The following is a 19,738-nucleotide window of genomic DNA, read 5'->3' on the forward strand; positions in this document are numbered from 1 at the left end:
TCACAAAAAAAGACATTTTTAACAATATTTATGGAACATGTCCACAAAAAATCTAGCTGTCAACACTGAATATTGCATTGTTGCATTTATTTTCACAGTTTATGGACTTACATTGATATTTTGTGGAAGTATTATACAGTAAATATATTTATAAAGGATATTTGAATTTTTGCTATTTTTAGAATATTTAAAAAAAATCTCCCGTACCCCTTGGCATACCTTCAAGTACCCCCAGGGGTAGGCGTACCCCCATTTGAGAACCACTGTAATAAGGTATACTTGCAAAAACTATCGGTACCGCCGATGCCAGCCTGAGTTTTACTCAGTATCGGATTGGAAGGAAAATCAGTGGTATTGCAAATAGTGGATACGCCGATACAACAGCGCCTCCTCCTGCTTACCTCCACCTCATCTCCCAACTCACTCCTACCCACTTCTCCAAAGTGGGCTGGCTCAGGGTGGAGGACAGAGTAAAACAACTTGCACTGAGCCTAGTCTATAAAATCCGTTACACCTCCCTGATACCGAAGTACATGTCAAACTACTTCCCGATAAACCCAGATTCCGATCTAACAAAGGTCTTAACTCCTTCTCCTTCTATGCCACATCAATGTGGAATGCACTTCCAACAGGTGTAAAAGAAAGTGCATCTCTATCCTCCTTCAAAACCGCTCTAAAAGAACACCTCCAGTCAACTTCAACCCTAAATTGCCTCTATTTTTTAAAATGTATGTATTTACTAGCAAGCTGGTGTCTCTTTGCTCTACATTTTTAATTCTAAGAGAGACAAAACTCAAATAGAATTTGAAAATACAAGAAAATATTTTAAAGACTTGGTCTTCACTCGTTTAAATACATTCATTTATTTCTACTTTGCTTCTTATAACTTTTAGAAAGACAATTTCAGAGAAAAAATAAAAACCTTAAAAATGATTTTAGGATTTTTAAACACATATACCTTTTTACCTTTTAAATTCCTTCCTCTTCTTTCCTGACAATTTAAATTAATGTTCAAGTAATTTTTTTTTTTTTGTAAAGAATAAATACATTTTAATTTAATTCTTCATTTTAGCTTCTGTTTTTTCGACGAAGAATATTTGTGAAATATTTCTGCAGACTTATTATGATTAAAATAAAATAAAAAATATTCTGGCAAATCTGTAGAGTCAAATTCAAATCTTATTTCAAAGTGGATTTTAAAACAGGTCATCAAAATTCTAAAACTAATCTTAATCAGGAAAAATTACTAATGTTACATAAATTCTTTTTAAAATTAAAAAAAAAAAAGATTAGAATTAGCTAGTTTTTCTAAATGTTTTTCGGTTGAATTTTGAATTTTAAAGAGTTGAAATTGAAGATAAACTATGTTTCAAAATTTAATCATTTTTTTCCTGTTTTCTTCTCTTTTAAACCGTTCAATTAAGTGTTTTTTCAGCATTTATTCTCTACAAGAAATCTTCCGTAAAAAGAAAAAAAATGTACGACGGAATGACAGACAAAAATACCCATTTTTATTTAGAACATATAGATTTATTTATTAAAGGTAAATTGAGCAAATTGGCTATTTCTGGCAATTTATTTAAGTGTGTATCAAACTGGTAGCCCTTCGTATTAATCAGTACCCAAGAAGTAGCTCTTGGTTTCAAAAAGGTTGGTCACCCCTGGGTTAGAGTGTCCGCCCTGAGATCGGTAGGTTGTGAGTTCAAACCCCTCATACCAAAGACTATAAAAAAATGGTACCCATTACCTTCCTGCCTGGCACTCAGCATCAAGGGTTGGAATTGGGGTTTAAATCGCCATAAATGATTCCCGGGCGCGCCACCGCTCCCCTCACTTCCCAGGGGGCGATCAAGGGGACACATTTCACCACACCTAGTGTGTGTGTGACAATCATTGGTACTTTAAGGGTTAATCAATGACTATTGATCACTTTACCCATCCTACCGTGACTTGTATCTTTGTGTGCAACATACTGATTTGTGGTGGTTTCCTTCTGGCTCCACTGTGGACGGGACTCTCTCTGCTGTGTAGGATCCACTTTGGACTGGACTCTCACGGTTGTGTTGGATCCACTATGGATTGAACTTTCACAGTATCATGTTGGACCCGCTCGACATCCATTGCTTTCGGTCCCCTAGAGCAGGGGTAGGGAATCTATGGCTCTAGAGCCAGATGTGGCTCTTTTGATGACTGCATCTGGCTCTCAGATAAATCTGAGCTGACGTTGCTCAACACGATAAGTAATGAATAATTCCACTTGTAATCACAGTGTTAAAAATAATGTTCAAAACATAAAACAATCTCATGCATTTTTAATCCAACCATCTGTTTTCTGCCGCACCTGTTCAAGAAGTTGCGTTAATGGTAAGAATTTGTTTATTTATTATTGGTTAGTGTGGGGCTTGGCCCCCTGGGGGTTCTTCAGACCCCCAAGCACGGACATGAAAGCCTGTTTCAGGGTTACAATGTTTAATTTTTCAATAAGTCTCTCAGTTGCTTTCCAGCAATTGTATTTCCAGCCCCAACCCCGTCTCTCCTCCTGGCTGCTGCTTATAACAGAGCGACAGGTGATTAGATAACAAGGCCCAGGTGGGCCTTCTACGCACCTGTCGCTGCAGGCCCGCAGACGACGCCCCCTCACAGTTAGTTTCAGAATAACAATGTTATTACAAAGAATAAGAGACCTATTATACTCTAGAAATGTTGGTCTTACTACATTTTAAAATGTCTTTTTGGCTCTCTCAGCCAAAAAGGTTCCCGACCCCTGCCCTAGAGAGTGTGTGTGTGTGTGTGTGTGGGGGGGGGAGGTGGGGGGGGGTTGCCCACATATGCGGTCCTCTCCAAGGTTTCTCATAGTCATCATTGTCACCGAGGTCCCACTGGGTGTGAGTTTTCCTTGCCCTTATGTGGGCCTACCGAGGATGTCGTTGTGGTTTGTGCAGCCCTTTGAGACACTAGTGATTTAGGGCTATATAAATAATCATTGATTGATACATATGTGGTATGATCAGACATGAATAACAATAGCGCACTCTGGCCTTGAAATCTTAACATTGCAACACATGCCAATATGGCCGGTTGAGTTTACTATGGGGGGCGGCATAGCTCGGTTGGTAGAGTGGCCGTGCCAGCAACTTGAGGGTTGCAGGTTCGATTCCCGCTTCCGCCATCCTGGTCACTGATGTTGTGTCCTTGGGCAAGGCACTTTACCCACCTGTCCCCAATGGCACCCACACTGGTTCAAATGTAACTTAGATATTGGGTTTCACTTTGTAAAGCACTTTGAGTCACTAGAGAAAAGTGCTATATAAATAAATTCACTTCACAAATAACAATTTTAAATTTCCCGCTGAGTTTCTTGTTGAAAACGTCGAGGAATGGTGACGCATGTTTGTGACGTTATTTGTTGAGTGGACATTTTATCCCAGCAGCACTTACGGCCAAAAGTCGTCTCTTTTCATCGCATAATTACACAGTATTTTGGACAACCTGTGTTGCTGAATCTTTTGCAATTTGTTCAATTAATAATGGAGACGTCAAAGAAGAATCTTGTTGGTGGAAAGCGATGTATCGCAGCTGTCTTTAGCAACCGAAACACAGCCGGTGTTTCTTTGTTTGTTGTGAAGCTTTAGCGAACATGTTTCTCTACCACATGTCAACCAGCAAGTTTTTGGACGAGAAAATTGTGATATTAAGTCGGCTCTTACCGGAGACTTATGCGGAGTTAGCGTCCTCCTGCAGCAGCTGTCATCTTGGCTCCTCCATTGGCTTCTCTGAGACACTGGTGGTCACCGCAGCCTTCCGACTTTCAGGCATGACTTTATAATCTCACTAAAACACTAGTAACACAATGAGCAGATAAGGGTGTGCAGGGGGCGGCCATGAAGCAGCCAACAGGTGAGTGGATACCTCAGCTGGAACGAGTGATCCAATCACCTGTTCCCTTTTATTAGCAGCGCTGGAGACCATGAAAGGGGGAGAGGCATGAGGACGCAGGACAGACGCACAGAGACGAACAAGGGACAGCTGAAAAGCAGGACCAACGGACAATTGTGTAAAGTAAAAGATGTACTAAAGACTGTGTCAAACCTGAGAAGCTGAACAGACGGACAATTGTGTAAAGTAAACGATGTATTAAATGCTGTGTCAAACCTGTATCCTGAGCTGTGTGATACTGTGGTCAGAAGAAGACGCAGGAAACCTCCCCAAAGGGATTTTCCATAATTATCCTAGTAAATGTGTCTAATATCTGAATTGCTCCCACTGCTGTCGCCTTTTCTTCCCCTTTTTTCTAGTCCTTCACTCTAACTTTCCTCATCCAAAAATCATTCATTCTCGCTTAAATTAATGGGGAAATCGTCGCCTTCTCTGTTTGAATCGCTCTTGCTGCTGGTGGCTATGATTGTAAACAATGTGAGGAGCCCTACAACCCGTGACGTCACGTGCACATCATCTGCTACTTCGTTTACAGGCAAGGCTTTTTTTTATTAGCGACCAAAAGTTGCGAACTTTATCGTCGATGTTCTCTACTAAATCCTTTTAGCAAAAAATATGGCAATATCGCAAAATGATCAAGTATGACACATAGATTGGACCTGCTATCTCCGTTTAAATAAGAACATCTCATGTCAGTAGGTGTTTAAGAAGAAAAGCCGCGCTCCTCGTCCTGCATGACGCTCATACGTGGCCTTGGTTACCTAGTAACTCTCCTCTCCGGCTCCAATTGGGCGCTCGGGAGGAAAGCGGCGGGATCGCGCGGCGCGTTCACGCTGAGCCCGTCGAGTTGAGGCGAGGGAGCATCCAGACGCAGGCGGACGGAGAGGAGCAGCGAAGCCGCTGGAAACAACTCGCAGCCGGGGACGTGTGTTCCAAATGACAGCGGGGAGGATGAAATGAGACCTGCTGCTGCACTGGAGGCGATAATTCCTCACTTTTAACAAACAGGACATTTTTTGGGTGGGATTTGGAGTACATACCCCACGTCCGTTTTTTTTTTTCCTTCTTGTTTTTTTTTTTTTTTAAAGAAGAACACGGCATGGGGACATTTATATCTGGATTGTGCAGGTGAGTCACTGCGTGGTGTTAACCAGCAGCGCCTTTTTATTTGCGTAAAAAGTGTTTTTTTTTTTTGCAACGAGGCTGATCCTATTTTGGGTTGTTTCTTGAACCCAGTCATACGCAAAAAGAACTGCATGCGGTCCTTTTGGCTGCACTGACACACGACGATCTTCCAGCACCCCCCAAAAGAGTCATTTGTGTTAATTGTCCCCTTTGCAAACACTTGTTACTTCCATAAAGACACATATATATTTTTTTTGTGGGTGATAAAGCAATGACGTACAGAAGTTTCTCACATGCATTCTCCACTAAGCTCAAATTTTTTTTGCCACTTCATATTAAGCATTTTGGTATGATAGTCATTTTAATCAGCTTGCATGCCTGCGGTATATTGCCAACAGTATTTGGCCCACCTGCCTTTACTCACATATGAACTTGAAGTGCCCTCCCATTCCTGACCCATAGGGTTCAATATGATGTGGGTCCACCTTTTGCAGCTATTACAGCTTCAACTCTTCTGGGAAGGCTGTCCACATTGTTGCGGAGTGTGTTTAAAGGAATATTTGACCATTCTTCCAAAAGCGTATTAGTGAAGTTATACACCGATGTTGGCCGAGAAGGCTTTATTCATCCCAAAGGTGTTCTATGGGGTTCAGGTCAGGACTCTGTGCAGGCCAGTCAAGTTCATCCACGCCAGACTCTGTCATCCATATCTTTATGGCCCTGGCTTTGTGCACAAGGTTGCGGAGTGTGTTTTATAGAAATGTTCAACCATTTCTCTAAAAGCAAATTGGTGAGGTTACCCACTGATGTGGGTTGAGAAGGCCTAATTCATCCCAAAGGTGTTCTATGGGGTTCAGGTCAGGACTGTGTGCAGGCCAGTCAAGTTCATCCACCCCAGACTCTGTCATCCATGTCTTTATGGACCTGGCTTTATGCACAAGGTTGCGGAGTGTATTTTATAGGAATTGTCGACCATTCCTCTTAAAGCAATATGGTGAAGTTACACACTGATTTTGGTTGAGAATGCCTAATTCATCCTAAAGGTGTTCTATTCAGTTCGGGTCAGGACTCTGTGCAGGCCAGTCAAGTTCATCCACGCCAGACTCTGTCATCCATGTATTTATGGACCTAGCTTTGTGCACAAAGTGTGTTTAAAGGAATATTTGACCATTCTTCCAAAATTGAATTGGTAAATTTACACACTGATGTTGGTTTAGAAGGCCTAATTCATCCCAAAGGTGTTCTATGGGATTCAGGTAAGGACTCTGTGCAGGCCAGTCAAGTTCATCCACCCCAGACTGTGTCATCCATATCTTTATGGACCTGGCTTTATGCACAAGGTTGCTGAGTGTTTTTAAAGGAATATTTGACCATTTTTCCAAAAGCGAATTGGTAAAGTTACACACTGATGTTGGTTGAGAAGGCCTAATTCATCCCAAAGGTGTTCTATTCGGTTCAGGTCAGGACTCTGTGCAGGTCAGTGAAGTTCATCCACACCAGACTCTGTCATCCATGTCTTTATGGACCTGGCTTTATGCACAAGGTTGCTGAGTGTGTTTAAAGGAATATTTGACCATTTTTTCCAAAAGCGAATTGTTAAAGGTACACACTGATGTTGGTTGATGAGGCCTAATTCATCCCCAAGGTGTTCTATGGGATTCAGGTCAGGACTCTGTGCAGGCCAGTCAAGTTCATCCACACCAGACTCTGTCATCCATGTCTTTATGGACCTAGCTTTGTGCACAAAGTGTGTTTAAAGGAATATTTGACCATTCTTCCAAAAGCGAATTGGTAAAGTTTACACACTGATGTGGGTTGAGAAGGCCTAAAACATCCCAAAGGTGTTCTATTTGGTTCAGGTCAGGACTCTGTGCGGGCCAGTCAAGTTCATCCACGCCAGACTCTGACATCCATGTCTTTATGGACCTGGCTTTATGCACAAGGTTGCGGAGTGTGTTCTATAGGAATTATCGACCATTCTTCCAAAAGCAAATTGGTAAAGTTACACACTGATGTTGGTTGAGAAGACCTAATTAGTCCCAAAGGTGTTCTATTCGGTTCAGGTCAAGACTCTGTGTAGGCCAGTCAAGTTCATCCATCATGTTGAGTGAGGAAGGGGCCTGCTCCAAACTGTTCCCGCAAGGTTGCATTGAATTGAACAGGAGCATTCAAAGTTCCTTTCACTGCAACTAAGGGGCCAAGCCCAACTCCCAAAAAACAACCCGGCACCATTTTTCTTTATCTACTAAATTTCACAATCTGCACAATGCAGTCTGAAATGTACCGTTCTTCTGGCAACCTCCAAACCCAGAATCGTCCGTCCGATTGCCAGATGTAAAAGCGTGATTCATCACTGCAGAGAAGGCATCTCCACTGCTCTAGTGTGCTTTACACCACTGCATCCAACACTTTGCATTGAAATTTGTGATTTGTGGCTTAGATGCAGCTGTCCGGCCATGGAAACCCATTTCATGAAGCTCTCTGCATACTGTACGTGGGCCAATTGAAAGGTTACATGAAGTTTGGAGCTCTGTAGCAACTGACTGCGCTTCAGCATCCGCTGACCCCACGCTGTCAGTTTACGTGGCCTACCACTTGGTGGCTGAGTTGCTGTTGTTCCCAAACTCTTCCATTTTCTTATAATAAAGCCGACAGTTGACGTGGGAATATTTTAGGAGCGAGGAAATTGCACGACTGCATATGTTGCACGGGTGGCATCCTGTGACAGTTCCACGCTGGAAATCCCTGAGCTCCTGAGAAACCGTCTCCATGCCTAAGTGCTGGATTTTATACACCTGTGGCCGGGCCAAGTGATTAGAACACCTGATTATAATCATTTGGATGGGTAGCCAAATGCTTTTGGCAATAAAGTGTTCAAATGCCTATTTAAAATGCATGTGGGATCTGATTATGTACTAAATGAGTATATTTTATTAATATGAGAGAATTGAGGTATTATTGCAATGCTCATCACTGGATGTCTTGTTGCCTTTTTTATGCACGCCATTAATTCTTGCAAGCAGCCTCACTTTTTGCAGCAGGGGAGAGCAGGCGTTGCTTTTTACACTTTTTTATTTATTTTTTTTATTCTAGTGTGAATTGCTCATCAGCAAAACATCTTTCCAGAGTCGTTCCAGCATTGGATTGAAGTGTGATGTGAATTATATTTATATAGCGCTTTTTCTCTAGTGACTCAAAGCGCTTTACATAGTGAAACCCAATATCTAAGTTACATTCAAACCAGTGTGGGTGTCTTGCCCAAGGACACAACGGCAGTGACTAGGATGGCGGAAGCGGGAATCGAACCTGCAACCCTCAAGTTGCTAGCAAGGCCACTCTACCGACCGAGCTAAACTGCCCCAGTGTAAAGTGTTGGCTGTCCCTCTCATTTTCCAACCCATTTTGAACAAAATAGGTTATTAACTACGGTATCAAAGAAAACATTGGGACAACACACCCCAATACATGAATGGTTGTCACTCGGGATGGGTATCGAACTTGGTACTTTTCTAGGCACCGACCCAACTCCATTGTTTCTACCAGGTAGTGATTCATGTAAGATCAAATGCCAATATATGATACATTTGATTCAGTTGCAAACCTGGCACCGGCTTAAAGGGGAACATAATCACAATTTCAGATGGGTTAAAACCAATAAAAATCAGTTCCCAGTGTCTTATTTAATTTTTCAAAGTTTTTTTTCAAAATTTTACCTGGAATATCCCTAAAAAAAGCTTTAAAGTGCTTGATTTTCGCTATTTGCCTAAACCACTGTGCATTTCCCTGTGACGTCACATCGCGATTCCAATACAAACAATGGCGAATACCACAGCAAGATATAGCGACATTAGCTCGGATTCGGACTCTGATTTCAGCGGCTTAAGCGATTCAACAGATTACGCATGTATTGAAACAGATGGTTGGAGTATGGAGGCAGATAGCGAAAAAGAAATTGAAGAAGAAACTGAAGCTATTGAGCGAATAGCTATTGACGCTATTTGGCCTTGCATGTCTGTCTTAGCATCGCCGGTAAAATGTGCAGACCAACCGATCAGGACTTTCGCATTGACACGATCAACTTAAATCCTTCGATCGGTAAGTGATTCGCATTAAATGTGGGTGGAAGGAAACGCTGAATGTAAATATAGTTTCAAATGTACTACAGGTAGCCTAAATAGCATGTTAGCATCGATTAGCTGGCAGTCATGCCGCGACCAAATATGTCTGACAACACTCACCTTTGTGATTTCGTTGACTTTATCGTTGGGAATGCATCTGCTTTGAGTGTCGCAGGATATCCAGACATTCTTGCCATCTCTGTCGTAGCATCGCCGGTAAAAACCAAACTGGAGCAACTTAAATTCGTCGACTGGTATGTGTTTGTTTGGCATTAAATGTGGACGGAGGGAAAGGCTGGATGTAAATACAGCTACAAATGAGGCATAATGCTGCAATATGTACACAGGGCTTCACGGTGGAAGAGGGGTTAGTGTGTCTGCCTCACAATACGAAGGTCCTGCAGTCCTGGGTTCAAATCCAGGCTCGGGATCTTTCTGTGTGGAGTTTGCATGTTCTCCCCGTGAATGCGTGGGTTCCCTCCGGGTACTCCGGCTTCCTCCCACCTCCAAAGACATGCACCTGGGGATAGGTTGATTGGCAACACTACATTGGCCCTAGTGTGTGAATGTGAGTGTGAATGTTGTCTGTCTATCTGTGTTGGCCCTGCGATAAGGTGGCGACTTGTCCAGGGTGTACCCCGCCTTCTGCCCGATTGTAGCGGAGATAGGCGCCAGCGCCCCCCGCGCCCCCGAAAGGGAATAAGCGGTAGAAAATGGATGGATGTACACAGCTAGCCTAAATAGCATGTTAGCATCGATTAGCATGCCGTGCTAATCGATGCACACTCTACGTAAATCAACTTGAATCCGTCCCTGATCGTGTTGTTACACCCTCGGACAACACACGGACGAGGCATGATGTCTCCAAGGTACCGGGAAAATAGTCGAAAAAATGGAAAATAACAGAGCAGATTTGACTCGATGCGTGTGATGTGGTAGGGAAAAATGGCGTTGAGTATTGATTGATTGATTGATACTTTTATTAGTAGATTGCACAGTACAGTACATATTCCGTACAATTGACCACTAAATGGTAACACCCGAATAAGTTTTTCAACTTGTTTAAGTCGGGGTCCACGTTAATCAATTCATGGTACAAATATATACTATCAACATAATACAGTCATCACACAAGTTAATCATCATAGTATGTACATTGAATTATTTACATTATTTACAATCCGGGGGGTGGGATGAGGAGCTTTGGTTGATATCAGAACTTCAGGAGCAGCACAGTTACAGTATAAATTAATATTTATGAAGGAATTACTCATCTTCATTGTTATTAAGCACATGCCTAAAATAACTTAAGCTGCATTTAGAAGTCAATGGAAAAATTAGAGCCATTAAATATGTCTACTCTTCATCGGATTAGTCGATTTATTGTTAAGATAATTGTTGACTATGCGACTATCAAAATAATCGTTTGTTGCTGCCCTAGTTACACACCCTATTTGTGTTAAAGTGGAGAAGACAAATAGTAAGAAGCTGAATATTTTAAAAAAATTACATAAAATAACACAAATAGTATTTTCAATTCAAATTCAGCCATCCAACTCCAGAGAAACCTACACTATATTGCTAAAAGTATTTTGCCTCCTACCTTGACTCACAAATTAACTTAAAGTGCCATCCCATTCCTAAACCATTGCGTTCAGTATGATGTCGGTCCACCTTCTGCAGCTATTACAGCTTCAACTCTTCTGGGAAGGCTGTCCACAAGGTTGTGGAGTGTGTTTATAGGAATTTTCGACCATTTTTCCAAAAGCACATTGGTGAGGTCACACACTGATGTTGGTCAAGAGGGTCTGACTCTGTCTCTGTTCTAATTCATCCCAAAGGTGTTCTATCGGGTTCAGGTCAAGACTCTGTGCAAGCCAGTCAAGTTCATCCACACCAGAGTCTGTCATCCATGTCTTTATGGACCTTGCTTTATACACTGGTGCAAAGTCATGTTGGAAGAGGAAGGGGCTCGCTGCAAAATGTTATCACAAGGTTGAGAGCATGGAATTGTCTAACATGTTTTGGTATCCTGGAGCATTCAAAATTGCTTTCACTGGAACTTAGGGGCCAAGCGCAACGCCTGAAAAAACCAACCCCACACCATAATTCCTCCTCTACCAAATTTCACACTCGGGACATTGCCGTTCGAAATGTACCGTTCTCCTGGCAACCTCCAAACCCAGACTCGTCCGTCAGATTGCCAGATTCATCACTCCAGAGAATGTGTCCTCTAGAGCAGTGGTCCCCAACCATCGGGCCGCGGCCCATTGGTACCGGGCCGCAGAATATTTTTTTATTAAAAAGAAAAAAAAAAAAAGAATTTTTTTATTAAATCAACATAAAAAACACAATATACACTTACTTATTAGTGCACCAACCACAAAAACCTCCCTTTTTCATGACAAAAATGTCCCTTTTTCATGAATAAGAAAAAAAAATACCAAAAGGATTTTTTCCACCTCCACCCCTGGGCCGTGGGACTAATTATTAAGTGTTGACCGGTCCGCGGATACAAAAAGGTTGGGGACCACTGCTCTAGAGTCCAGTGGCGATGTGACTGCATTGGAATTGGTGACGTATGGCTTAGATACAGCTGCTCGGCCATGGAAACCCATTCCATGCAGCTCTCTGCGTACTGTACGTGGGCTAATTGGAAGGTCACATGAAGTTTGGAGCTCTGTAGCAACTGACTGTGCATAAAGTCGCCGACCTTTTTGCTCTTCTGCGCCCCAGCATCCGCGGACCCCTCTCTGTCAGTTTACGTAGCCTACCACTTGGAGTCTGAGTTGCTGTTGTTCCCAAAATCTTCTATTTTCTTATGATAAAGCCGATTTTTGACTTTGGAATATTTAGAAGCGAGGATATTTCACTGCTGGATGCGTCGCCCAGGTGGCATCCTATGACAGTTCCACGCTCGAAATCACTGAGCTTCTGAAATGTCTGCAGATACAATCGCTATGCCTAAGTGCCTGAATGTACACACCTGTGGCCAAGTGATTAGGACACCTGATTCTAATCATTTGGATGGGTGGCCAAATACTTTTGGCAATACAGTGTATGTAGCTGAGCACATATTCTAACTTTCTATACCACAATTCGAGAGACAGAGCCCTCCGGCGATGAGATATAACGAGCGTGACAAGCAACACGTGTGGAAAGCAACCCTGCTCTCCCTTATTTAAGTTGCGAAAAAGACATGATGGTGTTGCTGAGAATAGAAGAGGCTGATGCAAGTTTAAAGGCGGTGTGACGCTGCAGGCTGCATATGCCTGTGTCTACTTTCTTGCGCATTGAGATTGAGACATAACAAGCGCTGAGATGTGCAGTCTCAGTGGAAGCAACGGCACTCACAAACACGTCAACACACACACACACGCATCCACACAAAAAAATGTAGCTGTGAGTAATGAATTCCAAAGTGGAAACGAAGGAGTGAAAATGTCAAATGGTCTTTGTCTTTGTGGTTCGGTTGAATGAGCAAACGCGTCCCCCTAAACAGGAGCCTACTTCAGTGGTATTCACAGCATTCTTGTCATACACAAAACATACAATTGGTTACAATAGCATAGGAAAATACAATACCTGAAATTACTTGGCACCTAGGAATTGGATGTTTTCTCACTTGAATCTTGCCGATTGTATTGTACCGTATGTCCCGGCAAGAAATCTGCGTTCAAAAGACTCCGGCTTATTAGTGATTCCTAGAGCCCAAAAAAAGTCTGCGGGCTATAGAGCGTTTTCCGTTCGGGCTCCAGTACTCTGGAATGCCCTCCCGGTAACAGTTCGAGATGCTACCTCAGTAGAAGCATTTAAGTCTCACCTTAAAACTCATCTGTATACTCTAGCCTTTAAATAGACCTCCTTTTTAGACCAGTTGATCTGCCGCTTCTTTTCTTTCTCCTATGTCCCCCCCTCCCATGTGGAGGGGGTCCGGTCCGATGACCATGGATGAAGTACTGGCTGTTCAGAGTCGAGACCCAGGATGGACCGCTCGTCGGGACCCAGGATGGACCGCTCGCCTGTGTATCGGTTGGGGACGTCTCTACGCTGCTGATCCGCTTGAGATGGTTTCCTGTGGACGGGACTCTTGCTGCTGTCTTGGATCCGCTTGAACTGAACTCTCGCGGCTGTGTTGGAGCCACTATGGATTGAACTTTCACAGTATCATGTTAGACCCGCTCGAGATCCATTGCTTTCGGTCCCCTAGAGGGGGGGGGGTTGCCCACATCTGAGGTCCTCTCCAAGGTTTCTCATAGTCAGCATTGTCACTGGCGTCCCACTGGATGTGAATTCTCCCTGCCCACTGGGTGTGAGTTTTCCTTGCCCTTTTGTGGGTTCTTCCGAGGATGTTGTAGTCGTAATGATTTGTGCAGTCCTTTGAGACATTTGTGATTTGGGGCTATATAAATAAACATTGATTGATTGATTGAATGTCTTCGAGTTATTTTTTATTTTTTTTTAAGTGTGAAAATCTTTGTAAGAAAAGAACATGTCACAACTATGGGTTCATGTTTTGTTTTGGTCATGTTCGGTTTTGTTGATATCCGCTTTTTGGATTCTCCACATATTATTGTTGTTCCATTTTTATTTTCACTCTCCGTCTGATCCTATTATTTCCTGTTTAGTCGGTCACCATGGTAGCTTATCAGTTTCACCTGTTACTCACGGCCCTGCACACCTGTCTTCACTAATCACCTGCCTTGTATAAGTCTGCATCTTTTGTTGTTCAGTATGGGATCCAAATTTTTTCATGCACAACGGTACGTCTGCTCTGCACTTTTGCTTCCATGCAATTTCTGTATCATTCTCGCGACCTCTCACGCTGCGCAATTTTATTCATTCTTAGGTCTCATGCTAAATTTTTTGTTTTCCCCTTTGTGTGCCTATGTGCCAGTTTAGTTTACTATTTGTTTATCCTAGCTTTCATGCTAGCGTCTTTTGTTTGCCTTTTCTTAGCTCCAGTATTTTTGTTCTCTAGCACCTTTTGTTAAATAAATCATTAGTTCATACCTTTTGCTGTGTTCAATTTTCGACGCATCCTCGAGGGAATCGAACCCGGCATCACGATGCCGAACAGACGTAACAGGTTTTGTTTTATGGACATTCGGTTCTTGTTCCTGCACTTCCCTGTTTGTCTTATAACCATAGCAACTAACTAGTTTTCACCTTGTCCACATGTCACGCCCCTGTCCTCATGTCTCACACCTGTTTGCAATTATCACGTCCATTATTTAAACCGGAAGTTGCTCAACTGCCTTCATGCCATGCCATTGCTGCTTAAAGGGGAACATTATCACCAAACCTATGCAAGCGTCAATATATACCTTGATGTTGCAGAAAAAAAGACCATTTATTTTTTTTTAAGCGATTTCTGAACTCTAAATGGGTGAATTTTGGCAAATTAAACGCCTTTTTGTTTATCGGTCTTTTAGCGATGACGTCAGAACGTGACGTCACCGAGGTAACACACCCGCCATATTCATTTTCACTTACAAACACCGGGTCTCAGCTCTGTTATTTTCCGTTTTTTTCGACTATTTTTTGGAACCTTGGAGACATCATGCCTCGTCGGTGTGTTGTCGGAGGGTGTAACAACACTAACAGGGAGGGATTCAAGTTGCACCACTGGCAAGAAATCTGCCGCCAGACCCCCATTGAATGTACCAGAGTGTCTTCACATTTTACCAGCGATGCTAAGACAGACATGGCACAGAGATGTATGGATAACCTGCAGATGCATTTGCAACCATTAAGTCAACGAAATCACAAAGGTGACTTTGGTTGATGTTGTTGACTTATGTGCTAATCAGACATATTTGGTCACGGCATGACTGCCAGCTAATCGATGCTAACATGCTATTTACGCTAGCTGTATGTACACTTGAAACTAGATACCCACATTTAATGCGAAACAAACACTTACCAATTGACGGATTTAAGTTGCTCCAGTGTCACAAGATGCGAAAGTCCTGATCGTTTGGTCCGCACATTTTACCGGCGATGCTAATAAGGCAGCCATGCTATGGCCCCTTCATTAGGTACACCCACGCTATGGCCGAATAGCGTCAATAGCTATTCGCTCAATAGCTTCAATTTCTTCTTCAATTTCGTTTTCGCTTTCGCTATCTGCCTCCATACTCTGACCATCTGTTTCAATACATGCGTGATCTGTTGAATCGCTCAAGCCGCTGAAATCCGAGTCTGAATCCGAGCTAATGTCGCTATATCTTGCTGTGGTAACCGCCATGTTGTTTGTATTGGCAGCACTGTATGACGTCACAGGGAAATGGATAGTGGTTTCGAAGAGAGCGAAAATAAGGCACTTTAAAGCTTTATTTAGGGATATTCCGGGACCGGTAAAATTTTGAAATAAACTTCAACAAATACATTAAGCCACTGGGAACTGATTTTTATTGTTTTTAACCCTTTTGAAATTGTGATAATGTTCCCCTTTAATCACTCTGTCCATGCCACGTAAGTTTTTGGTTTTGTTATGTCAGAGTTGTTGAGTTTTGTTTTTGTCTATAGCGGGGGTGTCGAACTCATTTTAGATGAGGGGCCACATGGAAAAAAATCCACTCCCAAGTGGACCGGACTGGTAAAATCACGGCACGATAACTTAAAAATAAAGTCAACTTCAGATTGTTTTCCTTGTTGAAAAATAGAATAAGCACATTCTGAAAATGTACAAATCGTAATGTTGTTGTTTTTTTTTACACTTACAGGTTTGTTATATTTTTATTTGTTGTCATTTATACTTTCTGAATAAATTGTGATAATGTCTCTCCAGTCAACTCATTGGTGTTGATTTTCAATCTATCAAAATAAAAATATCAAAATCTAATTACAGCAGGCCCTGCGATGAGGTGGCGACTTGTCCAGGGTGTACGCCGCCTTCCGCCCGATTGTAGCTGAGCTAGGCACAAGCGCCCACGCGACTCCAAAGGGAATAAGCGGTAGAAAATGGATGGATGGATGTTTGTGTTATATTTTTATTTGTTATTTATACTTTCTGAATAAATTGTGATAATGTTCATCAGTCAACTCATTGGTGTTAATTTTCAATCCATCAAAATAAAAAATAAAAACTTCAAAATTTAATTACAGCAGGCCCTGCGATGAGGTGGCGACTTGTCCAGGGTGTACGCCGTCTTCCGCCCAATTGTAGCTGAGCTAGGAACCAGCGCCCACGTGACCCCAAAGGGAATAAGCGGTTGTAAATGGATGGATGGATAATTACAGCAAGTTATTTATGTACTTTGCTCATTTTCCACTACTAGTGCACTATCATAATGTGGTTTATTTTGATTTTTTTACATATGTAGCATCATCTACAAAGATACAAAAAAATTGCTATCGCGGCATCCAGTGGACACATTTAAAACAGCAATTTCTTTCATTAAAAAATGTCGACCAATTGTTATACTCATCCCGCAGGCCAGATAAAACTGTTCGCGGGCCTGAACCGGCCCGCGGGCCGTACGTTTGACACCCCTGGTCGATAGTCCTGCCATAGTGCTAGTCAAGTTTGTTCTCCGCCCTCGTGCGCGCCTTTTGTTTGCTTCCTTTGTTTTTAGTTTGTTAATATAAATAAATATGTCTTTACATTCATGTCTCCCTCGTGCCAATTTTCTTTTGCATCGGAAAAACAATCCACGCCCAAGTCATAGTCCTAGTCTTGACAAGCTGGCGATTTTTGTCAGGACTATGACTTGGGTGTGGATTGTTTTCCTGATGCAAAGGAAAATTGGCACGAGTGAGGCGTGAATGTAAGTACATATTTATTTATACTAACAAATTAAAAACAAAGGAAGCAAACAAAAGGCGCGCATGAGGGCGGAGAACTAACTTGACTAGATAACAAAACTAGCACTATGGCATGACTATAGAAGAAAAAAAAACTCAACAACTGTGACATACCAAAACCAAAAACTTACGCGGCATAGACTGAATGATTAAGCAGCAATGGCGAGGCATGAAGGCGCCAGGCTGAGTTACTGGCAACTTCCGGTTTAAATAATAGACGTGATAATTGCAAACAGGTGTGTGACATGAGGACAAGGTGAAAACTAGTTAGTTGCTATGGTTATAAGACAAACAAGGAAGTGCAGGAACAAGAACGGAATGTCCATAAATCAAAACCGAACATGACCAAAACAAAACATGAACAAGTCGCCACCTCATCGCAGGGCCTGCGGTAATTAGATTTTGATATATTTATTTTTTATTTTTGATGGATTGAAAATCAACACCAATGAGTTGACTGATGAACATTATCACAATTTATTCAGAAAGTATAAATAACAAATAAAAATATAACACAAACATGTAAGTGTAAAAAAAACCATACAACATTATGATTTGTACATTTTCAGAATTAACTTATTCTATTTTTAAACAAAGAAAACAATCTGAAGTTGTCTTTATTTTTAAATTATTGTGCCGTGATTTTACCAGTCCGGCCCACTTCGGAGTGGATTTTTTTCCACGTGGCCCCCCATCTAAAATGAGTTTGACACCCCCGCTATAGACAAAAACAAAACTCAACAACTCTGACATAACAAAACCAAAAACTTACGTGGCATGGACAGAGTGATTAAGCAGCAATGGCATGGCATGAAGGCAGTTAAGCAACTTCCGGTTTAAATAATAGACGTGATAATTGCAAACAGGTGTGAGACATGAGGACAGGGGCGTGGCATGAGGACAAGATGAAAACTAGTTAGTTGCTATGGTTATAAGACAAACAAGGAAATGCAGGAACAAGAACGGAATGTCCATAAGTCAAAACCAAACATGAACAAAACATGAACCACATTCCGACTGAGGGTCAGCTATATACTACTTTATAATACTAAACCCATAACAAGTACCCACTACTTACAATTGATTAGTTGTGTTGCATTTGTTTCTGCAGATAGCTATAAAACACATTTGAAGATTGGTGTTTACTGTTTAATAAATGCATAACCCATTTTGTTGGTTGATAAAAGTACAGTTTTTTAGTGCATTTTGTGCCGTTTCATGCATTTTAGGTCATTTCCATGCGAGTCATTAAACATTATACATTCGTCTACAAGCTATGTTTTCATCTCTTTGGTTAATTGCAATATTGATGCTTAATGACTCCTAATATGGAGTAGCATGCCTTCCCATGTCACAATAACACAACTCGTTCCCATAATTGGTACCCTTCACAAAACGAATAAACAGAAACAAAAGCAAAAGACTCTTGCTCTTGTATGATCCTAGTCGATTTTATAATGCGTGATGCTGGTTTGGCTGCATCCATCCATTTCCTACCGCTTGTCCCTTTCGCGGTCACGGAGGGCGCTGGAGCCTATCTCAGTTGCTTTCAGGCGGAAGGCGGTGTACACCCTGGCCAAGTCGCCACCTCATCGCAGGGCCAACACGGATTGACCAGATAGATCCACTATGGACTGGACTTTCACAATATTATCAGAATAGTTTTTATTGCCATTGTTTGAGAACGGGTTCACAAACTAGGAATTTTTCTTGGTGCAATCGTGCAACATAAAACACATATAACACAGAATAGACTAAAATGAGGTGTAACTGAGCTATAAGATCTTGTTATGCTAGACCAGGGGTCGGCAACCCGCGGCTCCGAAGCCGCTTGCGGCTCTTTGGCAACTCTGATGCGGCTCAGCTGCACAATCACCGACCCCCCCAGATTGTTGCAGGGAGATTCCGGAATTCAATGACTCTCCCGGACATCACCCGGAGTCAACGTTCACCAATTTTCACTCGGAATACAATATTAAGGGCGTGCCGTGATGATATTACTCTTAACGTCCTCTTGAACGTCATCGCGCCTTCCATTCACGGAATGCTGTCTGCGTGCCGACCAGACACATGCATTTCGCTGCTTCTATCGGCACATGTATGAGATTGCAAGGCATACTGGGTGACACAGAGTACACCGACGGCTGTGATAGAAACAACTTTAACACTCCCACTAATATGCGCCACATTGTGAACGCACACAAAAGAAGAATGACAAACACATTTCGGGAGAAAATCCTCGCAGTAACACAACATAAAAGCAACACAACAAATACCCAGAACCCTTTGCATCCATGACACTTCCTGTTATACACCCTGCGAGAACCAAACTTTCCCCCCCCCCTCCCTGCGTGGTTGAGGTGGGCGGGGTTTGGTGCTCTCGGGGTGTATAACATAGTCAGGAAGTGTCATGGATGCAAAGGATTCTGGGTATTTGTTGTGTTGCGTTTATGTTGTGTTACTGTGAGGATTTTCTCCCGAAATGTGTTTGTCATTCTACTTTTTTGTGGGTTCATAATGTGGCGCATATTAGTAGGAGTGTTAACGTTGTTTATATCACAACCGTCAGTGTACTCTGTGTCACCCAGTATACCTTCCAGTCGTGTGCGTGCATCTGCGGAAGCCTCTCACAACATGTTACTGGACTGGCAAGCAGTTTGTACATGTTGTAGAAGGTGTTTAAGCCAATGGCTTCATAGCATGCCCTTATTCTTGTCATCTGGGTGACCACGAGCAGATATTGGCGAGAA

General features: G+C 42.3%; 1 protein-coding gene across 2 annotated transcripts in view; it reads left to right on the plus strand.

Annotated features, from left to right (window-relative positions):
• The window catches only part of nlgn3a (neuroligin 3a), a 743,972-nt gene that overhangs the window by 12,209 nt on the left and 712,025 nt on the right, over window positions 1–19,738 (plus strand). The window contains exon 1 of one of the 2 annotated variants that reach the window (XM_061901993.1): window positions 4,789–5,064. The exons of the other annotated variant lie outside the window; for it this stretch is intronic. The gene's annotated coding sequence lies outside the window, so the exon portion shown is untranslated. Of the gene's footprint in view, window positions 1–4,788; window positions 5,065–19,738 lie in introns of those variants that run through there. 2 annotated transcript variants of the gene reach the window in all.

This window comes from Nerophis ophidion, linkage group LG05, assembly GCF_033978795.1.
Source record: "Nerophis ophidion isolate RoL-2023_Sa linkage group LG05, RoL_Noph_v1.0, whole genome shotgun sequence".
NCBI classification, from domain to species: Eukaryota; Metazoa; Chordata; class Actinopteri; order Syngnathiformes; family Syngnathidae; genus Nerophis; species Nerophis ophidion.